Here is a 23,150-nt window from a genome sequence, read left to right as displayed (position 1 = left end):
TGGTTGTGGAACATACGCCTCACCAGCCACCTCTCCTTCTTCCTCTTGTTCGGCAGCGTTCCTCTGCTGCTTAAGGGATTGGACTTCGGCTTTTAATTGTTCAATCTCCTTCGCTTGCCGAGCCACAACATCAGACACTTCCCTTTTTTCCACAGTATTGACCTTTATCATTAACTTCGAGGGCCACTCTTTTGCCCTGATCCATTAGTTTGGATATTTCATTCATTTGCGTCGGCCCTCGTGTAGGTATTGTGGTTGGACACTCATTTTCTGCTCCCGAATCAGATCCTGATTCCGAGTTCGCCATGTCTACACCATTAACAACCAAACTTCAAAGTTAGCTATATATATAACAAGTAGTGTATATGAAATATTAAAAGCATAAACAATATGTTAATGATTTAGGAGCATTCACAACCACAATATAAAGTAAGCTATATATCAAGTCATTCCCGAGTTGGAGTATGTTAATGGAAGTAAGTCTCGTTCGATTTCTTTGGGTTTCTATTTTAGGTTAACAGAACAATGAATCAATGATTTAAGCATAAGAAATGTGTTTTTTGCTTTAATTTACTTTTATTATTTTTATCTGTTATTGCATTTGTATTCTTCTTCCATAATTAAGTAACTTTTTTTTTTATTACTATTATTATGTGTAATGATGAATGACTTTTAGCTTAAGGATTGTGATTTTAGTAAAGTGTTAAACATGTTGTGGACCATGTAGCTAATCATTACAATGGTCATCAATTATACCCAAAAAGAAGATGATTGAAATGATATTGGGATTTATTTTTATTTTTTTTATTAGTTATGGCAAAGATGAATTTTTGGGCATGTTTGATTCCAATTTTGAAAGAAATTTTAAAATTAAGGTCACCATTTTCACTAGATTAGTAAGCTAACATAACAAATGGTTAGATTATTTTTTAGTGACCTAACATCTTATTACTATGTTATAGCTAATTAGTTCTTTGGGTGATGTAAATATTAATATTTTTTTAGTAAGATTTATCCTAATTCTACCGAAATTTCGGCAGCACAACTACCGTAATTGGACGTTCCCAAAAATTTTAAAAGTGCCTAAAATAACAAACAAAACAGATAACCAATACAAAATTTATCCACCCATCCGACCGCAGTACATGTATTCGCAGAACCTACTTCACTACGGATGAATATTTAAGATATTCAAACTCAACTAACATGCATTGATAATTAATTATATAATAAGAAAAAGTTAGTTAAAGTATATACCTATCAATGCAAGCTCAAATACACTACACACAAAATTATACCGAACCTACAATATAAACAAATACAACGAAATTGCAAAAATAATTATTTCATTACTTATAACTAGTTATTAAAAATAGTAACAAGTTACTTAGTTACTAAATTATACATACATATATATATAATCAATTATATCTCACACTATTATCTCAAAAAAATATTATTTCCCACACTAATTTAATTTTAAAATTTTTATTTCTAAACTATACACACACTAATATACACACATTATATACACACATATTCAATAAAATATAAAATTACATATATATACTATATGTTGAGCTTTAAATTTTTACCTAATAACCGCAATCCGACGAGCAATTCCGTAAAAAATCCGGGCACTACACATACAACACAACAATATTACCATTAAAATTAAAAAACCCAAAAAATATTTTACAAAAACTAAAAATAAAACAATGTACATTATAAAAATGAATAGAAACTATATTTATACCTTAAAAGAGGTTGAGATTCAATGTTTTCTCAACAAAAAATGGTGGCCGGAGTTATACCCACTATTTTTGTATAGGTTCGGATGACAGTGAAATAGGGAAAAAAATTAAAACTTTTTGGGTGTATAGGATTAAGTATCGAAAATAGAAGATTTTGCAACAAAAATGGGCTCAAATGGTTGAGAAATGGGGGAGAAATGGGTGGTGGAGGCGGTGGTCGGCGAGGGTTTTTCGTCTGCGGTGGGTCTTGGTTTGGCTTTGGCTGGGTTTGGTCGAGTGAGGAAGAAAGCTGAGTCGAAGGGGTAGTTTTATAGCCCTATGCCGTCGGTTCCTTTATAGGAACCGACGGCATAGGGTACACGTGTCAGCAAACACGTGTACCCTATGCCGTCGGTTCCTATAAAGGAACCGACGGCATAGGGCTAAACCTAAAAAAAAAAAAAAATTATTTCCCAACCGCCTCTAAATGGTATAATGCAATTTTATACCTACGGTTTTTATCAAAAAACCGCCTCTAAATGTCAATTTCGAAAAAAACGGGTATTTTCACACCCTTTAGCTTCCCTTTTTATAAGTGGGAGTGAAAAAACAGCCTCTAAAGGCCAAGATTGTAGTAGTGGCCAAACAAAGTGTATTTTTACCTATTTTGTTTTTAGTATATAGTATTATATAAATTAATATAAGAATTTAAATAAGGAGCTTTATCCAACACATATAAAATAATATAACATATGCAAATATATATCATTGATTGAGAAAATATAAAAACACATATAAATATATATCATGCAAAGTAATACATTGTCTAAAACTGAAACCTACGTTCTTTTAAAGAAACAAAATCATCAAGTATTGAATCTAAATCAAAAGTCTCAACTATCTCTCTTTCAATATAAACAACTAAATTGTTTGCTGGAAAATCATCTTCCATTTTATTCCGAAGCCTTGTTTTAATAATCTTCATAGCTGAAAATGCTCGTTCACTAGTCGCTGTAGATACTGGAAGAGTTAAAACAAGGCGAATTAGTCTATCAATAAGATAGTATATCTTTGATTTCTCTCTCTGTTAATCTTCGACATAATTCTGCGATGGATGACAAATTTTGGAACTTCGAATTAGTAAGCACGTCAAGTTCAAAATGCTTCAATTGAAACCTTAAATTAATTCTCTCATTCTTAGAAAAATCAAGAGGATAATACTCTTCTGCAAGACAACATATATCATCAATATTGAAAGATTTAAAAGCATCCTTTGGATCCAAAGCTGAGGTAAGAGTTAAAAGCTTTGTTGCTCCTTCACCAAACCTGCTATCAAGCTCTTGTATCTGAAAGTCAATGTTAACATTAAATATATCAAAATGATAATGATGCTCTATTGTAATGTGATCACGTTGATGACGACCACGTCCTTGGACATAACGAGAGCCAAAATTTGGAATGTCAATGTCAAATTTCTTGGAGAAAGAGACAACATTTTTAAGCAAATTTTTCCAACCTTTATTTCTTAGTTCTTGGATAAGATTTTTTGTAGTAGATACCATATTCATGGCATTCAATATGTCTTAAGATTTTTGCTACAAAACTTGACAAAAAATATCAGTAATACCCATGATTTCCTTCATTAAGTGCAATATAAATATAAATTCAAATGATGTAATCATTTTATAAGCAGCATTTGCATCTCAGCGTTGATGGTAATTAGATCCTTCCTTTATTATGTTTTCAAGCACTGAGCAAGTGGCTCCAAACATATTTTGCAGACTACAAATAGAAGAAAAATGAGAGCCCCAATGAGTATCACTAGCTTGTTTGATTGTACCAATTTGATTTGCTCCTCTTCCACTTTCGAGTTCATCAATAACTATCATATGTGCAATTTGTGTTGCTTGAGCAGCTTGTAGTTCATCATGACGTTTACATGAAGCCCCCACGACATTGATAACAAAATTCAAATTTGAAAAGAATTCATGCACATAAAGTACCTCTCTAGATGCAGCAACTAATGCTAATTGTAATCGGTGAGCAAAGCAATGAACATAGTATCCATATGGGCAATCTTTAAGAAATAATGCTTGCAAACCTTTCCATTCACCACGCATATTACTAGCACAATCATATCCTTGTCCACGAATATTTTGAATATCAAGACAATGGTGAGAAATAACTCTAGTTATTTCATTCTTTAAAGTCAATCCAGTTGTATCTCTAACATGTACAAGATCAAAAAATCGTTCTTGTATAAAACCATCATCATCAACAAACCTTAAGATTATAGCCATTTGCTCCCTCTTAGACTCATCTCGTGCCTCATCAACAATAATACAAAATTTAGAATTCCCAACATCTTCACGAATTTTGTTTTGTACTTTATTTGCAAGAACTTCTAAAATCTCTTTTTGAATTTTGGGTGAAGTATACTTCGCAGATTTAGGGGCATTTTCCAAAACAACTTGTTTAACATTTTCATCATATGAAGCTAGTAATTTAACCATTTCAAGAAAATTATCTCGATTTTTTCACTCAAGAGTCTCATCATGACCTCTGAAAGCACATCCTTGAAATGCAAGCCAACGAACAACATCAATTGATGTTCTCACTTGTAGCCGATTCTTGAGAATTTGCTTAGAACTTTGTGCATTCATTACTTTATCAATATGTTGTGACTGCTTTAATAAATCCTCACATGACTTCAAGGCATTATTATGAGTAGAGCAAGAATCTTGTCCAACATGATTCAAAAAGGCACAATTTTTTCCATCATTAACCTTCTTCCAATTTTTAAATCCTGTGACAGTAACTGCATCCCATCCAAAACGTCCAGAGGCTTTCATTGTAAAAAGATAACAAGGTAAACAATATGCAGCATCCTTCGACGGAGAGTACTCTAGCCAAGATGCAAATTGCACAAACCAAGAAGGTTGAAAGCGATGAGGATGATTTTCAGGACAAGATGGTGGATACTTTAAGAGATTTATTTGATAAGAACCCATTTTTAAGTAAGCTCTTCTTATTTCATCACGTTGATTGACATGATAGCTCCACATAGGTGGACGTAATCCTAGATCTCGTTGTAGTGTAGACAAATCAACTTCTTTATAACCAAATGTTGGAGATGTAAAAGGAATATCATCATGATTTTCCTCTAGTTCAACCCTTAGAATTTTAGAAGAATTTTCTGTAAAGTCCTTTTTTGGCAAGTTAGTTGACAAAATATTTTTTCTTTTATGGTAAGATTCTTTTGCATACATACCCGATTTCTTACCTTGTATTTTCAATTATAGTTGCTCTTTTCTTTCTTAGGAAAGTTGCACTTTTCAGCTGAACTTTCCTTTATTTGGAAACTTCTTGTAAGAAAAGCAATTCTCTTATGGAAAGTTGGTTTTTTAAGGAAAGTTTGACTATTGCCTTTTCCTTATTGAATTCGATTGTATCTTGATACAATCAGAATATCTAATCTGTTTTTGGCAGGAATCAAGCATTAACAGAGGATCGGACCCGATTATAGCAAGTTTCCCGTTTAAATTCGATTTCTTTGCGTCAGCATCCGAATCTGATGCTGCAGATCGTGTTTTCTTAGGAAAGTTTTTGTACAGCTGTAGATTCGATCTTGTGACTGTCTCTAAGGTTTCTATGTTCTATAAATAGAGCCTAGAGAGCAGCCATTTGAATTAGCTCTTCCATTATTCATTTTTTGCACTTATCTTATTTGAGAGAAGAGAGTTTTCTTTGTTTTATGAGAGCCTAGTTGTTCATCTAGGTTCTAGTTGTTTATTTCTGTTCTTACTCTGTCCTAGAGGTTGTGAAGAACTACTTGACTGAACAAGAGATTGGTCTTCGGGAGAAGACTTGATAAAGCCTTACTTCGGGAGGAAGTAAGCACTTGGTCTTCGGGAGAAGACTTGTTGAAGTCTTACTTCGGGAGGAAGTAAGCACTCACACTTCAAAGGCGAAGGGAGTTCGTGCTTGAAGGTGTTTCAAGAAGTCAGATTCATAAAGTGGATTACAAAGGATTGCGGCAATATTTTAGGGGGAGTCTAAACTTGTTTAAGTCAATTGTCTTTGTGATTTTGATACTTTATTAATTGATTTCATTCTTTGGGCGTGGCCTCGTGGACTAGGAGTGTTCGGGAGAACACTGATACCACGTATAAATCTCTTGTGTCAATTTATTGATTTTTCAGCAAATATTTTTATATTCTGCCTGTTCTGTTTTGTCACTGCAAAACTGGTTTCTGCAGTAACAGAATTACTTTCTTCTGCAGACGCATACAGTTTTATATTTTCATATATATAATTGACATTTGTAAAAACACGGTTTTTCATTTTCTAAAATAGCACCTTCTTTTCTTTTGAAAAATGAGTCAATAGTTTTAAATTTAGACATACCTCATAGACCTATAATTAAAATACAACATATAAATAAAGTTAGATCATGATATTATAAATTAAAAAAATTCAAGAAAGTTACAAATAAAGAAAATAAGAGATACCCCCAATAAAAGTCATGTAAGAAATTAACAATCCCTAAAAAATTACAAATAAAGAAATGAAGAAAACTTCTTATTCAATAAAAGTCATATTCATATATATATGTAAGAAATTAACAACCCTTAATTAAATGATATAATAAATTAGAATGATCAAATTATAAAATTAAAAGATTTCAAATACACACATGATATGTCAAAAAAAAAAAAAAATTACACACATGAGATATAATATTAGAGCACATGATTAAAGTTATGAGATTTAATTTAGGGTTTATCACACAAGATTAAAGGTTGATTAAAATATCAAATAGAAAAAATGTAAACTCTAAAATAAAAATAAAAATAAAAAGGATGAGAAGAGTACCTTTTCTTAGTCTTCTTCTTTATCCTCCCCCTTCTTCTTTCTATTTTTTGGTTTTTTTAATCAATGACCTCCCTTTCAATTTTTTTCCCAAGCTGAGAAATAATTTGGAAACTTGGGGAGGAGAACTATTACAAAACTTGTAGAATACTCTTTGAAAAATAAATCACATTATTATATTCTTAATGGACTATTGGGTTTTTGGGTTTCTTAATGGCTATTGAATTTTGGGCTTCTTAATGGATTATTGGGTTTTTGGCTTTTTTTAATTTAAATTTGATAATTTATTAGTGGATTGGACTTATTATAAGAGAATGATCTCTTTCTTCTATTAACTTAATTTTGGGCCTCTTTGTTTGTTATATATATATATATGTATATATTTTTTTTAGAAAAATCTAGGAGGGGCCATGGCCACCCCACAAATAGACATAATTTATTATTATCTTATATTGTTTATCATATATATATATATATATATATATATATATATATACTAGAAAAAAAATCTAATGCATATAATATGTTGTTTGCCAAGTAATAATTTTTTTACTCTAGTGTAGTAATGTCTTAAATGTTCTGTTTAGAAAGAAACACACAGTATTTCATAATTTGTGCATATACATATATACATATATAAATATATCTTCCTTTCAAAAAGAAATATACATGTATTTTTAATAAAATGTATGGTAAAAGATACCTAGGTTGATGTTACGTGCAATACACGTATAATTAGTTTTTTTTTTTTTTTTATTTAGGCTCTAGACTTAATAGAATTTATACATTAAACATAATCATGAAATAAATCATGTGAACCATGCAACATAAAAGTTATTTCTGGTCTTTCATTAATTAGTAAATCTGATTATATTGACATGGATTTTATTAAGGACACAAAACCCAACAAACTTCCACTTGCACTAGTATAAAACAAAAAGTGCATTTCAAATAATCTTAACACCTTGATATACAGATCAAGTGTAGTTTTTAGTATTCTCTCCGTAATAGGATCTCACAGATTGTATTCAATACAACCTTTCCTCCACCATTACAGTTCCTTAATCACAAAATCTTTGATATTGTGAAATTCCTCTATATATGTCTACTCCTCTAGGGATACTGGATTCTTTACTTTTTGGCAACTACTTCTGTGTTAGTCAGGAAGTAACAGTAGTAGTTAATAAATTGTTGGTACTATGCAAAAAAATGTATAGAACTTTCCATAGACTGAATAAGTATCTTTCATGCAACTTTAAAATTCTGTCTCACTAGTAGACTTAAAGACTTCAGATAGGTTTTTGCACTTCTCCAAAATCACTACGAGTAATCACCATCTTATCAGCAGACTTTCTAGCACTAAGGCAAGTCTAGAAACTTGATTTGGTGTAGTCTAAGAGTATTAAAATACCACCCTTATCGACTAACATATAGTTCCTTTTCTTGATCTTAAGATTTACTTGATTGTCTTCCAATGTTCCTTTCCTGGATTAATCTGATACCTACTCATTACTCTCATTCAACAGCAAGTGTCCGGTCTAATGCTTAACAATGCATATCTGAGACCTCTCACTGTTGATGTAACACCCTAACTACCTTAGGCGTATTACGTGATTTTTAAACGTACTGTGCAGCTCGTTGCTAATCAACGAGGTTTATGGAAAAACGTGATTAATTAAAATTTTGCTTTTTGATTAAACTTGTAAAACATATTACAAAAGACTCGGGATCCCGATTATAAAAATATTTACAAAAAGTTTAACTGTTTAACTATTACATCAAAATAAAAGTCGTCTAACGACAGTTACAAAAATCTCAGCCTTGCTGTCCCGAGGATCGTACGCTCCAGGCCTAACCGCCCCGACATGTACAATCTCATAAGCTCGCTCACGGTCCATCAGCTACAGCCTTGCCTTTACCTACACATGAACATAAACTGTGAGTCGACAGACTCAGTAAGAAAAGGATAATAATATCATACATAACTAACTGTCGTGTCCAACACGATACTGAGTCCCGCTACTGCCATGTCCAACATGGTACTGAGCCACTACTGCCATGTCCAACATGGTACTGAGTTTTGAACGTTCAGGGGACGGTACTATTGACAAGTATCCTCCTGATCGGTCGAACCGGTCATACTCCTGCTGCTGGTCATACTCCGGCTGTACCGACGGGATAGGTCAATAGCACCGAACCACCAACCAAGTGTCGGCTGATCGGTCGAGCCGGTCATACTCCGCCGCTGGTCATACTCCACTGTACCGACGTGACGGGGGTTGGATGGTTCGAAGCCTAAATACATAACTAATGTAATCTAGCGGGCTTCCTACATGCACGCTAAACATGTAATCTACATATGCATACCGTTATACTAATCTTACCCGGATTCGATTTCGGGTGTGCGGTCAACTCCGACCGGAATCGAAGCCGAGCGACGGCGGATTGCGGCTCCTAAACCATAAAAATCACAACGCTATAAGTGACACGCTAAATCACTTCCCGGGGACTAAAACTTGGAACTAAAAGTTTCCCTATCGATAAAAAGCATGGCAATACCCCTAAAAACCTAAAAACGAGGAAAACTAGGGTTCGGAAAAATTCCCCAACCGGCAGACCGGTTGCCCAACCGGAATTCCGGTCCGGGAATTATCGAACCCTCATCCGAATTCGGATGCACAACCGAATTCGGTTCCTCCCGAGCGACCAACTAAAATTCTCATAACTCGACCAATTCAACCCCAATTGGTCCCAAACTTTCCAGACCTATTCTAAACTATCCCTAGAACAAATCCAAGGCATCAAAACCACCCAGAAAACACATATACAAAAATCACCATTAAAGACCAAGCTTTGAGTTCCAAAACTCAAACTTGGTTAAATCCACTAACATGCATCCAAACCTATTTAATTCTACTCAAATAAGCATAGTATCACCTCTGCAAACTAATAGAAACAACAGCAACATCACAGAACAGATTCACAATATTTTCCTTCCAAAAACCACATTTTTACATAGAAAACTCAAAGCTTGAACAACCTAACTAATCTTGCTTCAAACAACTCATTTAACATCAATTAAACATGCTTTGAACCTCAGAAAATAACAACTAAACACAGCCATAATAACAGCCACAAAAGCATGCATGCATCAACAATATATCAAACTTTTCCTAAAATAAAAGAGGAGAAAGCTAGAAGACACCTACCACAAACAAGAATTCACTAGAGTTTTGCAAATCAAGCTTGAATCACCACAAAAATCCAGCTCCAAGCACCCCAAGTTTCAGCCGAAAAAGAGAGAGAGAAAAGAGAGTGTTTGCTTGAAATTTTCTTTCTTTTTTTTTTCTAAACTTAGAATTTTGTGAAAATGAAAAAGGATTAAACTAACTAAGCACTATTCATTTCAGCCAAATAAACCATGAAATAAACATTTAATTTTTCAAATAAAAAGTCACTAAAGACAAAAAGTCATTGGGGCAAAAAGACCATTTTGCCCCTCCACCATAAAATCATGAAAATCATACTAAAGGGGTATTTTTGGGAAATTCTAAATTCCCGGCCATTCCCGACATTCCCAATGTCTAAAACCCGTCCCCAAATTACTAACATACTAAGTTGTGATTTCTACTGAGCCAAACGCCGAGTTCCAAAATACCGGACACCGGAAATGCAAAATATAAAAGCTACTGATGACATAATCATGCATTTCTAAATTCCATAAATAACAGTAATAAATTATTTAAATAGCTATAAATAATTTCATAATTTAAACATAAACAACTGCTAATTTCCAAATTAACTAAGCGGGCTTTACAGTTGATCCTAAGGAATTCTTTCTTTGGCCTTTATCTTTTCTGGAATAGTTGAAACTTTTCCTTAGATAAATCAAATCTATGTCTAGAAGTCGAGAAGCTTCTATAGATGTAGCTATTAGAAAAATGCTCCTGCATCTTACTAAAGTATGTTGCTTGCACTAGAGTAAGTAAATCACCAGGCATACCATAAGCCATTAGTTTAGATAAACTCAAACATATAATACTAGGAACAAGAAGTTTTGTTAAGTCCATTGAATAGACTTACTAACAAAATTTCCGATCTTGTCCTTGTAATAGAAAACTTTTAGGCTATTCCATGTGAATGGTTTTAACCATAGTTCTCTTGGCTTTACTTCTTAGTTTCTTATTGTGACTATCCATTACTTGTTTAAACTAACAATGGATTTTAATCACAAGTGTCGTCCAAGTCATAATAGGGTAATTTTCTTGAAACCCTCCCACTACAACAAGGTATCGTGACTATCTGTCTAGGAAAATAAGTGGTATTGGCCTCATCGGTTATATCAAGACAACAGAGGTAGTGGGGTCATCTTATATCGAATAAGATGATAGAACATTATGGAATTAAAAGAAAAAAAATCTCTTCTACTTTGCTACTTTGTTTTCAGACTTAGTCATATTCTTAGAAAAGTAGTATTTGTTGAAACAAACACTTTCTTATCTAATGACCATGAGATGGTCCACCCTTAATCACTTAGAATAGTTATCAAACATGCAAACCTTAGTTAACAGTTCTAACTTTTTCTTATAGTCATGATCAGGACATCCATGAATCTAGTAATGGTTTACACTAAGTACACAACAATTCCATCATTTTGAAATTTTTCTATCATTAGGGTATTTCCCTAGAAGGACTTAGGGAACTGCTAGTAACTAATCCCAACCTTAGACTGTCATCAATATGCAAATCGAATTTCTGGGAAGGTAAGTTTGGATACAATTCAAAATTCAACTTAATGATCTTTGAACTGCATATTCAAATATTTCTCCACCCCTATCAGTTCACAAGATCTTTAACCACTTACCTTATTGGTTTTTCACCATTGCTAGAAATTCATGAAATTTGTTAAACATTTCAAATTTCTTTGCATAAGGTAAAATCTAGAGTGATCATTTTAAAGAACTTAATGATAACTCATATCCACCCCTGAATGTACATCCATATTTTTGATTATAGATGATCTTACTTTCAAGTGGATATTGGTATATTTACTCTTTGCACAGAATGATCTTGTCAAAACCACTATGAACAAGATGCAAATGCCATATATATATAAGAATGTGGTTGTAATCTTTTGATGACTTAGGTCTTGTTACAATAAAGAGTTCTTAGAATAATCCAAGTGGATCTTAGTCACAGAATACTAAACTCATATTCCATACATTAACATACAGTTTGGATCCATTGACATAAAATGGATATTGAAACTTGTGAAAGTCATACTGTAATGTATAATGTATTCTAGGAAACTAAAATTTCTATTTGGAATCAAAAATTTAAAGTCAAAGACTTAAATTGATACTAAATATACAATGAGTTTTATTCTTGCTTGGACCACCACTAACAATCTAACTCTAATTTTAATTTTCCGATAGTAAGCATATACAAGTAGGAGATTTCTAAGATCGAGAATTTATATCATTTTGGGATAGAATGTTGGGAATATAGTCATTTGCGCCATTCAATTTCATAAGAGAAATTAGAGTCATGACATCATAAGCAAATGATTTATAAGCCATTCATCCAATGATATACTATGTAAGCAAATTCAAAATGAATAAGCTAAGAGGAAAAATAAAAGATAATTTCGATTAAAATAAGAATCCAACGATGTCCCGGTAGGCGAGAGTCAAAGTTATTATTATTTTACACGAAATTTACAACTACAATTAATAACAGAAAATAACATGGTTCAATATAAATTCATACACAATTCAAAAATTATCATAGCATTTAGCAAATAACAAAGACATGTTAAAATACAAAACTATCATATCTTAAATAATTTCTAAGGTTTCCAACAAACTGATATAGTATCCTGGTAGGCGAGAGTCAAAGTAATCATTCATTAAATAGAGTTGTCAGCTCATCTAAAGTGAACACCATTCTAGCAACCTTTTATTCGATGAAAAGAAGAATCCAACATTGTCCCGGTAGGCGAGAGTCAAGGTTATTCTTATTTTATGAGCTTCCATTATTGTTTCATACTTCGTAAATTTATCTCTAAGTAGTCACCGTAGGGGAGAGTCTAATAGAGACAAAAGCTTACAATATACTTATCATAACAGATCGTTACTGTTGGGTTTTGTGCCCTAAATAAAACCCATTTCAATATAATAAGATTTACTAATTAATAAAGATTAGAAATCGCATTTTATGTTGCATGGTACACATGATTTATTTCATGATTATATTTAATGTATAAATTGTAATAAGTCCAGAACATATGTATTTGTTCATGATTATAGTGTTGTCAGCACAGTAGAATATAATCATGATTATATGTTCAAAAGTTTAATTTCCTGATTTGTCAGTTCACTGGATTTAGACTTGCATGATAATCAGCGATAGGTATACTTACACCTTGGATAAGTGTTATGTCCTTCCCAGGACATTGGTAAAGTTTACCAGTATCAGATGTATGGAGTATACATTGGAAGGGACCGATATTGAACTTGGATTAGATATGATAAATTTACCGTAATATCTATTCAATTCAATATCACCTAGTTGATCCTAGATCAAATGATCTTAATCCTAACATGGTTAGGTTCGATCTCAAGAGTGTTATTTGTGTTCTTTGATTTGTTAGTTAAGTCTACTTTTTTGTCTGTGTGATACGTACATTTTGGGAGCATGGTAGTACAATTGAGTGGGAGCGCTAATCATAGATATGAAATCTATAGCTTCTATCCGGACATAGAAGTGAAACGATGATTTTCTTCGAGCTAGGCTAAATAGAGATAAATGATAGAGCGTTCATTTTAGTGATTATATTAGTTCACTAAAATATCATTTATAGGTGGAAAAGTATTTTAAGGATAAAATACATTCAAGGGGTGTAACGGTAATTTTGCCCCTATGCAGTTAATGTAGATCATCTATAGAGGATCATTGATTATTAGGATTATAACAATAGATAATTAATAGCGTATCTATATCGTGGAACATATAAAGCGTTCTATGTAACTGAGAGTGCAATTCCAAGTTCTATCGTGGATGCAATGAGGAATTAATAAGTTAGTGAATTTACTTGGTAAATTCTAAATCTGCTTACTGGAAGCTCAGTTATATAGGCCCATGGTCCCCATACTAGTTGAGACAAAATACTTGTAAGACTCAGTTAATTGATTTTTGTTAATCAATTATAATTCTAAAATTAGTCTATGTCTAATTTATGAATTTTTCACTGTGATATGGCTTGATCGTGAAGTGTTTTGGGGTTTATTTGTTAATTAAGAGACTTTATAGAGTCTAATTAATAAATATTATAAATGATAATTTTATTTTATAGTTATTTTAATTATTAAATAAATAGTTTTGGCGTTTATAGGGTTGAAGTTGCAAAAAGTAGTATTTGTGAAAAATAGATAAAATATTTGAAAAAAATGGCGAAAACCAAATTTGTATGGGGCCCATTAAGTGGCCGGCCATATGTGCTAATTTTCACTCTATTTTTATCAATTTTTTATTCTTAATAATTCAACTCTAACCCTATTGGAGAATAGTATAAAAGGAAGGCTATGATCTCATTATCCAACTAATGATTCCAAAACTAAAAACCTAGTTTTCTCTCTAGGTTGATGAGACCTTTTCCTTTTCTTCCTCTTCAATTCGAAACACCATAGCCTCTTCTTCACAAACAAAAATTCAGCCATTAGTGATTGAGTACATGCCCACACATAACAAGTTGGTCCTCAATCATAGTGTGTAAGACTGTGAAGAATCCAAATTCAAGAGAAGAAGAATCAGGCTCAGATCTTGGTGATACTCTGCTACAGAAAGGATACAAGGGTTAGAGATCTGAGCGGAAGGAGTTATTTAATTCCGCTGCAATCACTGTAAGGTTTCTCAAACTTTATATGTATTCAAATTATATTATTTTTAGAAATTCATATTTAGGATGTTAAATAACATACATGGTAGTAAATCTAGATACTAGTTAAATATATTCTAGTAGTTATGGTGTTAAATGCTTCAATGAATAACCATCCATAAGCGGGACGAAGTCTAGCATCTCGAGCTTATATTGAAAACAATTAACTATGTAGGACCAACAATGGAGATTGAATATCCTTACACTAAAGCTCAATATTTTAAAGAGTTGTATTTTCTTTTTATACTTATTTTAATCTATTTATTTTAATATATATATTTATTTAATTAAAATTACTAGTTTAGATAAGTCTAAATATAAATTTTAATTTAATATTTATAAAATTATACCTTAGGAAGATCTGAAAAATAAAAAATATTTTCTATGCTTAGTATTAATTTTCCAATAAATATTATGAAAATTACTTAATTTAAGTTGGTCCAAAATTAATTAAATTAATTTTCAACTCAAATTTAATTTTCTATAAATATATATGACGAAATTCGAAATCCAATGTATAAAGATACACTTTCAAAATTCTCTAAAATAGAATACAATAAAAAATAGAAAAATTATTCTAATTTATGTTGCTCTAAAATTAAATAAATTAATTTTCAACATAAATATAATTTTTCTATTTAATTAAATCTCTTAAGAAAAATATCAAATATTTAAGTGTCTAGAACAAATCAACTTAAATATTAATTCTCTAATTTAATTAAATATATCTAAAAAATACCAAAAAGTCTACATAGAAAATATCTATCTAGATAATTCATAAACTAATTACTAATTTTCTAATTAAAATATATTTTAGTCTATTTATTTTAATAAATCATTAATGAAAATTACGTGAATTAAGTTGATCTAAAATTAATTTCCAACTTAATCTAATTTTTAAAATAAAAAAAAAATTTGAAATGTCTGCATATAAAATAAAGGGAAATTATAGTAAATGGCCCCAAATTATAGGGCTATGTTAGTGTTGCCCCTGATTTTGCCTAATATACGTGGACCAACCACACAGGGACACGTGGACACGAAGACCTTAACATTCAAATTAATGGCTAAGTCTTTGTAAAGAAAGGCGTTATCCAGGACCTACTTTTCGGAGAAGGCATACAAAGTACTCCATACTCCCGGAGACCTAAGCGATATCAAAGCACCTCCGGGAGATGTCAGGCTTCCACTAAGCAGTCACCTTGCATTTAATGCCGCATGGGAGGAAGCGTGTTGGAACTGCCACATGCAATAAAGTCTGACGACACAACCCCCGATCTACACCTACAAGGCTATCACCACTTAAGTCTAATGACGGCTACACTGTGAAGAATCACATCAGTCAAAAGGCAATAAGGACAATCCACATAAAATCCCTACAGCACCTAGGGATTTGACCATGCATTACCCATGGTATATTCATTGGGAATACCCAACTTTATTGATAGTTACAGAAATACATGTACTATAATTCTGGGAATCACCCCACAAAAACACTATAAATACCCCCTCAAAGCTCATTAATGGGGCCGAGAATTTTGGGTTGCATAAGTGCAAGAAGAGTAAATACTCACCAAGAACATTCTCTCTGTATTAAATACACTCATAAATATACAGACTCGTGGACTAAGGTGTTGGGAATTATTTTACCAGGATCTTAGATCTACTCACAAGTATGTTGTTTAAACACCCTAAATATGAACTTTCTAAAACGATAAAATAAACACATATAAAGTTAAGAAAACCTTACATTGATGCAGCGGAATAAATGTCTCCTTCCACTCAGATCTCTAACCCTTGATTCCTTTCTGTAGCAAAGTATAATCAAGATCTGAGCCCGAATGTCCTTCTTCTTCAAGTTTTGATCCTTCACAGTCTTCCAATCTATGATTGAGTTACTGCTTGCTGTGTGTGGGCAGTTACTCTTTCACTAGGGTCACGAAAAAGATGAAGGGAAAAGAGAGAGAGGTATTTCGGCCAAGGTTAGAAAGTGGGAAGGCTCAGTTTTCTGAAGAGAGAAATTTCTGTCAGATTACTAATGAAAGCATGTGTTGTGACTGAGCCATCACTTTCTATTTATAGGCAACTACTAGGTTTAGGTTAGGATTTATTTGGCATTAAAATAATGAAAATATTAATTTAAAAAATCTATTTAAGTGGCCGGCCATATGGTGTTATTGGGCCTCACTTAATTTTGCAATTTTATCAAATTTTATCTCTATTTTCTCAAAAACGCCAATTTTCCAATTCTAACCTTTTAAATGCCAAAACTAATTATTTAATAACTAAAATAGATTATTAAATAATATTGTCATTTAGTTTAATTATTAATTAGACATATAAAGTCCATTAATAAATAAATAAACCTAGAAACTCTTTTCTTTACAATTTCACCCCTGCTTAGTGAAAATTCATAAAATTAGACATAGTCTAACTTTAGAATTATAATTGATCAATCACGAATCAATTAATGAGTCTTACAAGCAGAATGTTCTCAACTAGAATGGGGACCATGGATCTATATGCTGAGCTTCCAATAAGTGAACCAAATTTACCAAGTAAATTCCTACTTATTAATTCTTCGTTGAATCCATTCTTAGAACTTAGAATTGCACTCTCAGACTTATATAGAGCATATTGTATGTTTCACGATACCAATATACTATCTCATTTAACCATTGTTATAATCTTATTGTGATTTAAAGATCCTCTATATAGATGATTTACATCGAGATGGGATTTTTTTACCGTTCTCACCCCTCAATGTATTTTGCCCCTTAAAACACTTAGCTACCTGTAAATGGTGTTTAGTGATCTAATGATTAGTCAGTTAAACAAGAGCTCATCCATTTACTTCTATTTGCTAAGCTCGAAGGGAATCATCACTTAACTTCTATTCACCAGTAGAAGCTATAGATTCCATATTTATGTTCAGCACTGTAAAGCCCGCTTAGTTAATTTGGAAATTAGCAGTTATTTATGATAATCAGGAAATTATTTATAGCTATTTAAATAATTTATCATTGTTATTTATGGAATTCAGATATGCATAATTATGTCATCAGCAGTTTTTATATTTCGCATTTCCGGTGTCCGGTATTTTGGAACGCGGCGTTTGGCTCAGTAGAAATCACAACTTAGTATGTTAGTATTTTGGGGACGGGTTTTAGACATTGGGAATGTCGGGAATGGCCGGGAATTTAGAATGTCCCAAAAATACCCCTTTAGTATGATTTTTGTGATTTTATGGTGGAGGGGCAAAATGGTCTTTTTGCCCCATTAGTGTTTTGTCTTTTAGTGATTTTATTTATTTGAAAAGGATTTGTTAAATGCTTATTACTTTGCTGAAATAAAGTTAATATATGTTAAATGATTTATTAGTTTATTTTTCAAAATTTCAAAGTTTGGAAAAAATAGAAAAATTGGAAGCTTTTTCTCTCTTTTCTCTCTCTCTTTTTCGGCTGAGAACTTTGGGGTTCAAGAGCTGGATTTTGTGGTGATTCAAGCTTTGGTTTGCAAACTTTATTGATCTCTTGTGTGGTATGTGTTTCCTAGTCCCTTTCTCCTTAAATTCTTGAAGAAAAATGATGAAATTGGATGATAATGCATGTGATTTTTGAGAGATGTTTCTGCTGTGTTTTGTTGTTGATTTAAGTTGTTTAAAGCATGATTTTTGATGTTAAATGAGCTGTGTTGAAAGCTTATTAGTTAGATTGTTCAAGCTTTTAAATTATATGTGAAAATAGGTGATTTTGTGAGAAAAATGCTTTGTTTAGTTTCTGTGTTATTGCTGGATGTTATTGTTAGTTTGCAGAGGTGTTTTAATGCTTAGTTAAGTAGAATTAACTAGGCTAGGGTGCATGCTAGTGGGTTTAACCAAGTTTGAGTTCTTGAACTCAAAGCTTGGTCTTCAATGGTGAATTTTGCATGTGGGATTTCTGGGTAGGTTTGATGCTCTAGAATTGTTATTTGGGATCTATAGAGGAGGTCTGGAAAGTTTGGGATCAATTGGGTTCGAATTGGTCAAGTTATGAATTTTTGATGTTGCTGCCTGCGAGGAACCGGAATTCCGGTTGAGCATCCGGAATTCCGGATGGGGGTTCAGATTTTCCCAGAACCGGAATTCCGGTTGGGCAACCGGTCTTCCGGATGGGGGATTTTTCCGAACCCTAGTTTTCCTCGTTTTTGGGTTTTTAGGGGTATTGCCATGCTTTTTATCGATAGGGAAACTTTTAGTTTCAAGTTTTAGTCCCCGGGAAGTGATTTAGCGTGTCACTTATAGCGTTGTGATTTTTATGGTTTAGGAGCCGATGTCCGCCGTTCGGCTTCGGTTCCGGTCGGGTTGGCCGGCACACTGAAATCGGAATCCGAGTAAGATTAGTATAACGGTATGCATATGTAGATTACATGTTTAGCGTGCATGTAGGAAGCCTGTTAGATTACATTAGATATGTATTTAGGCTTCGAACCACCCAACCTGTCACGTCGGTACGGGCTGGAGTATGACCAAGGCGGAGTATGACCGGTTCGACCGATCAGTGACACCGGTTGGTGGTTCGGTGCTATTGACCTATCCCGTCGGTACAGCCGGAGTATGACCAGCGGCGGAGTATGGCCGGTTCGGCCGATCGGAGGATACTTGTCAATAGTACCGTCCCCCGAACGTTCAAAACTCGGTACCATGTTGGACATGGCGGTAGTGCTCGGTACCATGTTGGACATGGCGATGGCGGGACTCGGTATCGTGTTGGACACGGCGATCGGTTTTATGTATGATATTATTATGCTTTTCTTCTTGAGTCCGTCGACTCACGAGTTTACGTTCATGTGTAGGTAAAGGCAAGGCGATTCTTGATGGACCGTGAGCGAGCTTATGGGATTGTACATGTCGGGGCGGTTAGGCACTGGAGCGTACGATCCTCGGGACGACAGGCCGAGATTTTTGTAATCGTCGTTAGACGACTTTCATTTTGATGTAAAAGTTTAACGATTAAAAAGTTTGTAAATATTTTTATAAATCGGGATCCCGAGACCTTTTGGTAAAATGGTTTATAAGTTTAATGAAAAAGCAAAATTTTAATTTATCACGTTTTTCCATAAACCTCGTTGATTAGCAACGAGCTGCACAGTACGTTTAAAAATCACGTAATACGCCTAAGATAGTTAGGGTGTTACAATTTGGTATCAGAGCCGCCAGGTTGTCTTCCGAAGATCGTCACGACATGTACAATCATCATCGGCGGTTAGCTCGGTTCACGGTTCGGTAAGCCTTTATTGCTTTAGTAGTTTATTTTATTCGGTTATGAAAAAGAAAAGCTGTTAGGAAGCATGTTAGTAGCTTTGATAGTAGAATAGGCGCATGTTTCATTTCTAATTTCCAAATTAAGCGGCATTAGTAAGCTCGCCTTGAATACGACCTGATATGCCAACTCTTGGTTTCGCAGGCGGTTCTAACTAGATGGACGCCAGGCGGACTACCAGGAGTCGAGGCAACTCAGTGGGGTCGAATCAGGGAGAGGGAGCTCGGTTTCCCCCACCTGCTAGGGGCCGAGGTAGAGGTCCCCGAGGCAGGGCTCGTGGCCGGGGTGATGAAAACCCGCCACAGGCTGCCCGAGCTCCCCGGCCGATCGGGGAGCCCGGGCGGGAGTTGCGGTTTGCGGAGATGCAAGCCCGGATCGAAGAGCAAGACCTCGAGATTCGGAGGTTGAGACGGCGGGGTGCTCCTGCGGTTCCGGTGCCGATAGTTCCGGTGGCACCGCCCTCGCCCTGTGCCGAGATGGTAGTGGCGGCCCATAGATTGGAACCTTTGTATGAGCGGTTCGGAAGCAAGCACCTCCGTATTCCCGGGAGGTCCGGATGTGTCGAAAGCCGAGCGGTGGCTTACGGTGATCACCGAGTCGAACTTTATGGGTGTCACCGGCAACGACAGAGTGGTGTGCGCCACATTTCAGTTCCAGGAGGATGCCCTGGTATGGTGGGACATGGTGTCTCAGATTCACGATGTCACCACCATGACTTGGGAGAGGTTCCAAGAACTCTTCAACGCGAAGTACTACAATGAGGCAGTTAGAAGCGCCAAGAGGAAAGAGTTCGTTCACCTGACCCAGCGGGAGAACATGAGTGTCACTGAGTATACTACTCAGTTGTGGGTTGGCGAGGTTAGCCTCGGGAATCGTGCCGACCGACTTCGGCGGGGAAGGAGAAGTATCCGGACGGGTTGAATCCCAAGATCGTGCATGACCCGATGATTACCACCGACGACGGCACCACCTACGCTCGGATGGTGGAGAAGGCACCGCGAGCCGAGGGCGCGGTGGGGTGTATGTCGGATTCGGCCCGGTACTCGGTTGGTGGCGGAGCTCCTACCCCTCCCGCATCGGGCTTTAGCGGGGGAGTAGTGGTTCGGCCATTGATCGGAGGAAGAGGGCACCCACGCTTCGGCGGCTCGAGTCGAACAAGAGGTTCGGGGGAACCGGAACGAGAGGGAGTCGTCCTGGTGGTAATGAGACTCGCTTCTCCTATCCCGAGTGCCCTAGCTAAGAGGCACCATCGGGGAGAGTGCAAGGGGCAGGATGCTTTCATTGTGGCATGCCCGGGCACTTCAAGAAGGAATGTCCCCGGCTCGGTCGGAGGCACCGAGAGCTCCGGCGATACCCACTCCGGCCCGGGGTATTCGCCATCACGCAGCCGATGCGGATGCCGGCCCATCGGTTGTTACAGTCGGATTCTTATTAACGACTCGTTTTATTCGGTCTTTGTTTGATTACGGGGCTACACGTTCTTATGTGGCGGCCGAGTCTTTAGTAAGTTGGGTAGACCCTTTGATAGATATGAGTCGGGGTTTGGAACCCCGTTACAGCGGAGAATTGGTTATCTCCAATAGGTGGATTAGGTCTATGCCGATCGGGATAGATGGTAGAGAGTTGAGCGCCGATCTGATAGAGATGAGCTTAGTCGAATTTGATATTATTTTAGGAATGGATTTCCTATCTAAATATTCGGCGAGCATTGATTGCAAGAGGAAGATGGTGGTCTTCCAACCGGAAAGTGAAGAACCGTTCGTATTTGTGGGTTCGGTTCAGGGATCTCGGATCCCGGTGATCTCGGCTATGTCAGCGAGAGAATTATTGCACGGTGGGTGCTTAGGGTTTCTGGCCGTGGTGGTGGACACCACTCGGCCAGACACCATTCGGCCAGAGGACATCAGTGTGGTTCGGGAATTTTTGGACGTGTTTCCCGAAGAACTTCCAGGGTTACCACCTCAACGGGAGATTGACTTCGTGATTGACTTGGCACCAGGGGTGGATCCGGTTTCTAAAGCCCCGTATATGATGGCTCCAGCTGAACTTAAGGAGTTAAAGATTCAGCTCCAAGGGTTGCTTGACATAGGGTTCATTCGGCCCGGTGTCACCACTGGGAGCCCCGGTTTTGTTCGTGAAGAAGAAGGATGGATCTATGAGGATGTGCATCGACTACGAGAGAGTTGAACAAGCCGACGGTGAAGAATAAATATCCATTACCTAGGATCGATGACTTGTTCGATCGGCTTCGGGGGAAGACGGTCTTTTCTAAGATTGATCTCCGTTCGGGTTATCATCGATTGAGGATCCGAGAGGAGGACATTCCAAAGACGGCTTTCCGCACTAGGTATGGACACTACGAGTTCCTGGTTATGTCATTCGGACTAACCAACGCTCCCGCTGACATTCATGGACACGATGAATAGAGTATTTAAGGATTTCCTCGATATCCGTGTGATTGTGTTTATCGACGACATCCTCGTGTACTCTCGGTCGAAGAGGAGCATGAGTTACATCTTCGGATGGTACCGCAACGACTTCGAGAACATAGACTCTACGCCAAGTTCAAGAAATGTGAGTTACGGTTGTCTCGGGTGTCCTTCCTAGGGCACATAGTGAGTAAAGATGGGATCAAGGTGGATTCGGGAAGATCGAATCCGTCGGGGATTGGCGAGACCGAAGACGGTGACGGAGATCGAAGCTTCTTGGGATTAGCCGGGTACTACCGTAGGTTCGTGGAGGGGTTCTCCAAAATTTCAATGCCCCTAACCGAGCTTACAAAGAAGAATCGGCGATTTATCCGGACGGATAAATGCGAAGCTAGTTTTCGGGAGTGAAACGAGATTGATTACTGCTCCGGTACTAGCTTTGCCTTCGGACGAGGAGAAGTTCGTGGTCTATTGTGACGCATCCAAACAGGGTTTGGGGTGCGTATTGATGCAAGCCGATCGGGTTATCGCTTATGCCTCCCGTCAGTTAAAGGATTATGAGCAGCGATACCCGACTCATGATTTAGAATTGGCCGCAGTGGTTTTTGCACTGAAGATTTGGCGGCATTACTTGTATGGTGAGAAGTGCGAGATCTATACCGACCATAAAAGTCTCAAGTATTTCTTTACTCAGAAAGATTTGAACATGAGACAAAGGCGTTGGTTGGAATTAGTGAAGGACTATGATTGTGAGATCCTTTACCATCCCGGGAAAGCCAATGTAGTGGCCGATGCCCTGAGCAGAAAGGGTCCCGGGCAAGTGGCTAGCATGGTTCAGATCTCACCTCAGCTAGCAGAGGATATGGTTAGATCCAGCATT

General features: G+C 36.0%; 1 long non-coding RNA gene and 1 pseudogene across 1 annotated transcript; both read right to left on the bottom strand.

The window, feature by feature from the left end:
* Positions 1 to 1,485: 1,485 nt before the first annotated feature.
* On the bottom strand, positions 1,486 to 1,980 carry LOC133039864 (uncharacterized). The gene is made up of 2 exons (XR_009688801.1): positions 1,757 to 1,980; positions 1,486 to 1,640 (listed from the first exon to the last, which is right to left on the bottom strand). It is a non-coding gene; the product is annotated as an uncharacterized LOC133039864 (long non-coding RNA).
* Positions 1,981 to 2,411: 431 nt separating this feature from the next.
* Positions 2,412 to 23,150, bottom strand: part of LOC115696689 (uncharacterized) — a 74,378-nt pseudogene continuing 53,639 nt past the window's right edge.

The sequence above is a fragment of the Cannabis sativa genome, chromosome 7, assembly GCF_029168945.1.
Source record: "Cannabis sativa cultivar Pink pepper isolate KNU-18-1 chromosome 7, ASM2916894v1, whole genome shotgun sequence".
In the NCBI taxonomy this organism is placed as follows: Eukaryota; Viridiplantae; Streptophyta; class Magnoliopsida; order Rosales; family Cannabaceae; genus Cannabis; species Cannabis sativa.
This window is presented reverse-complemented; position numbering and strand designations above follow the sequence as displayed.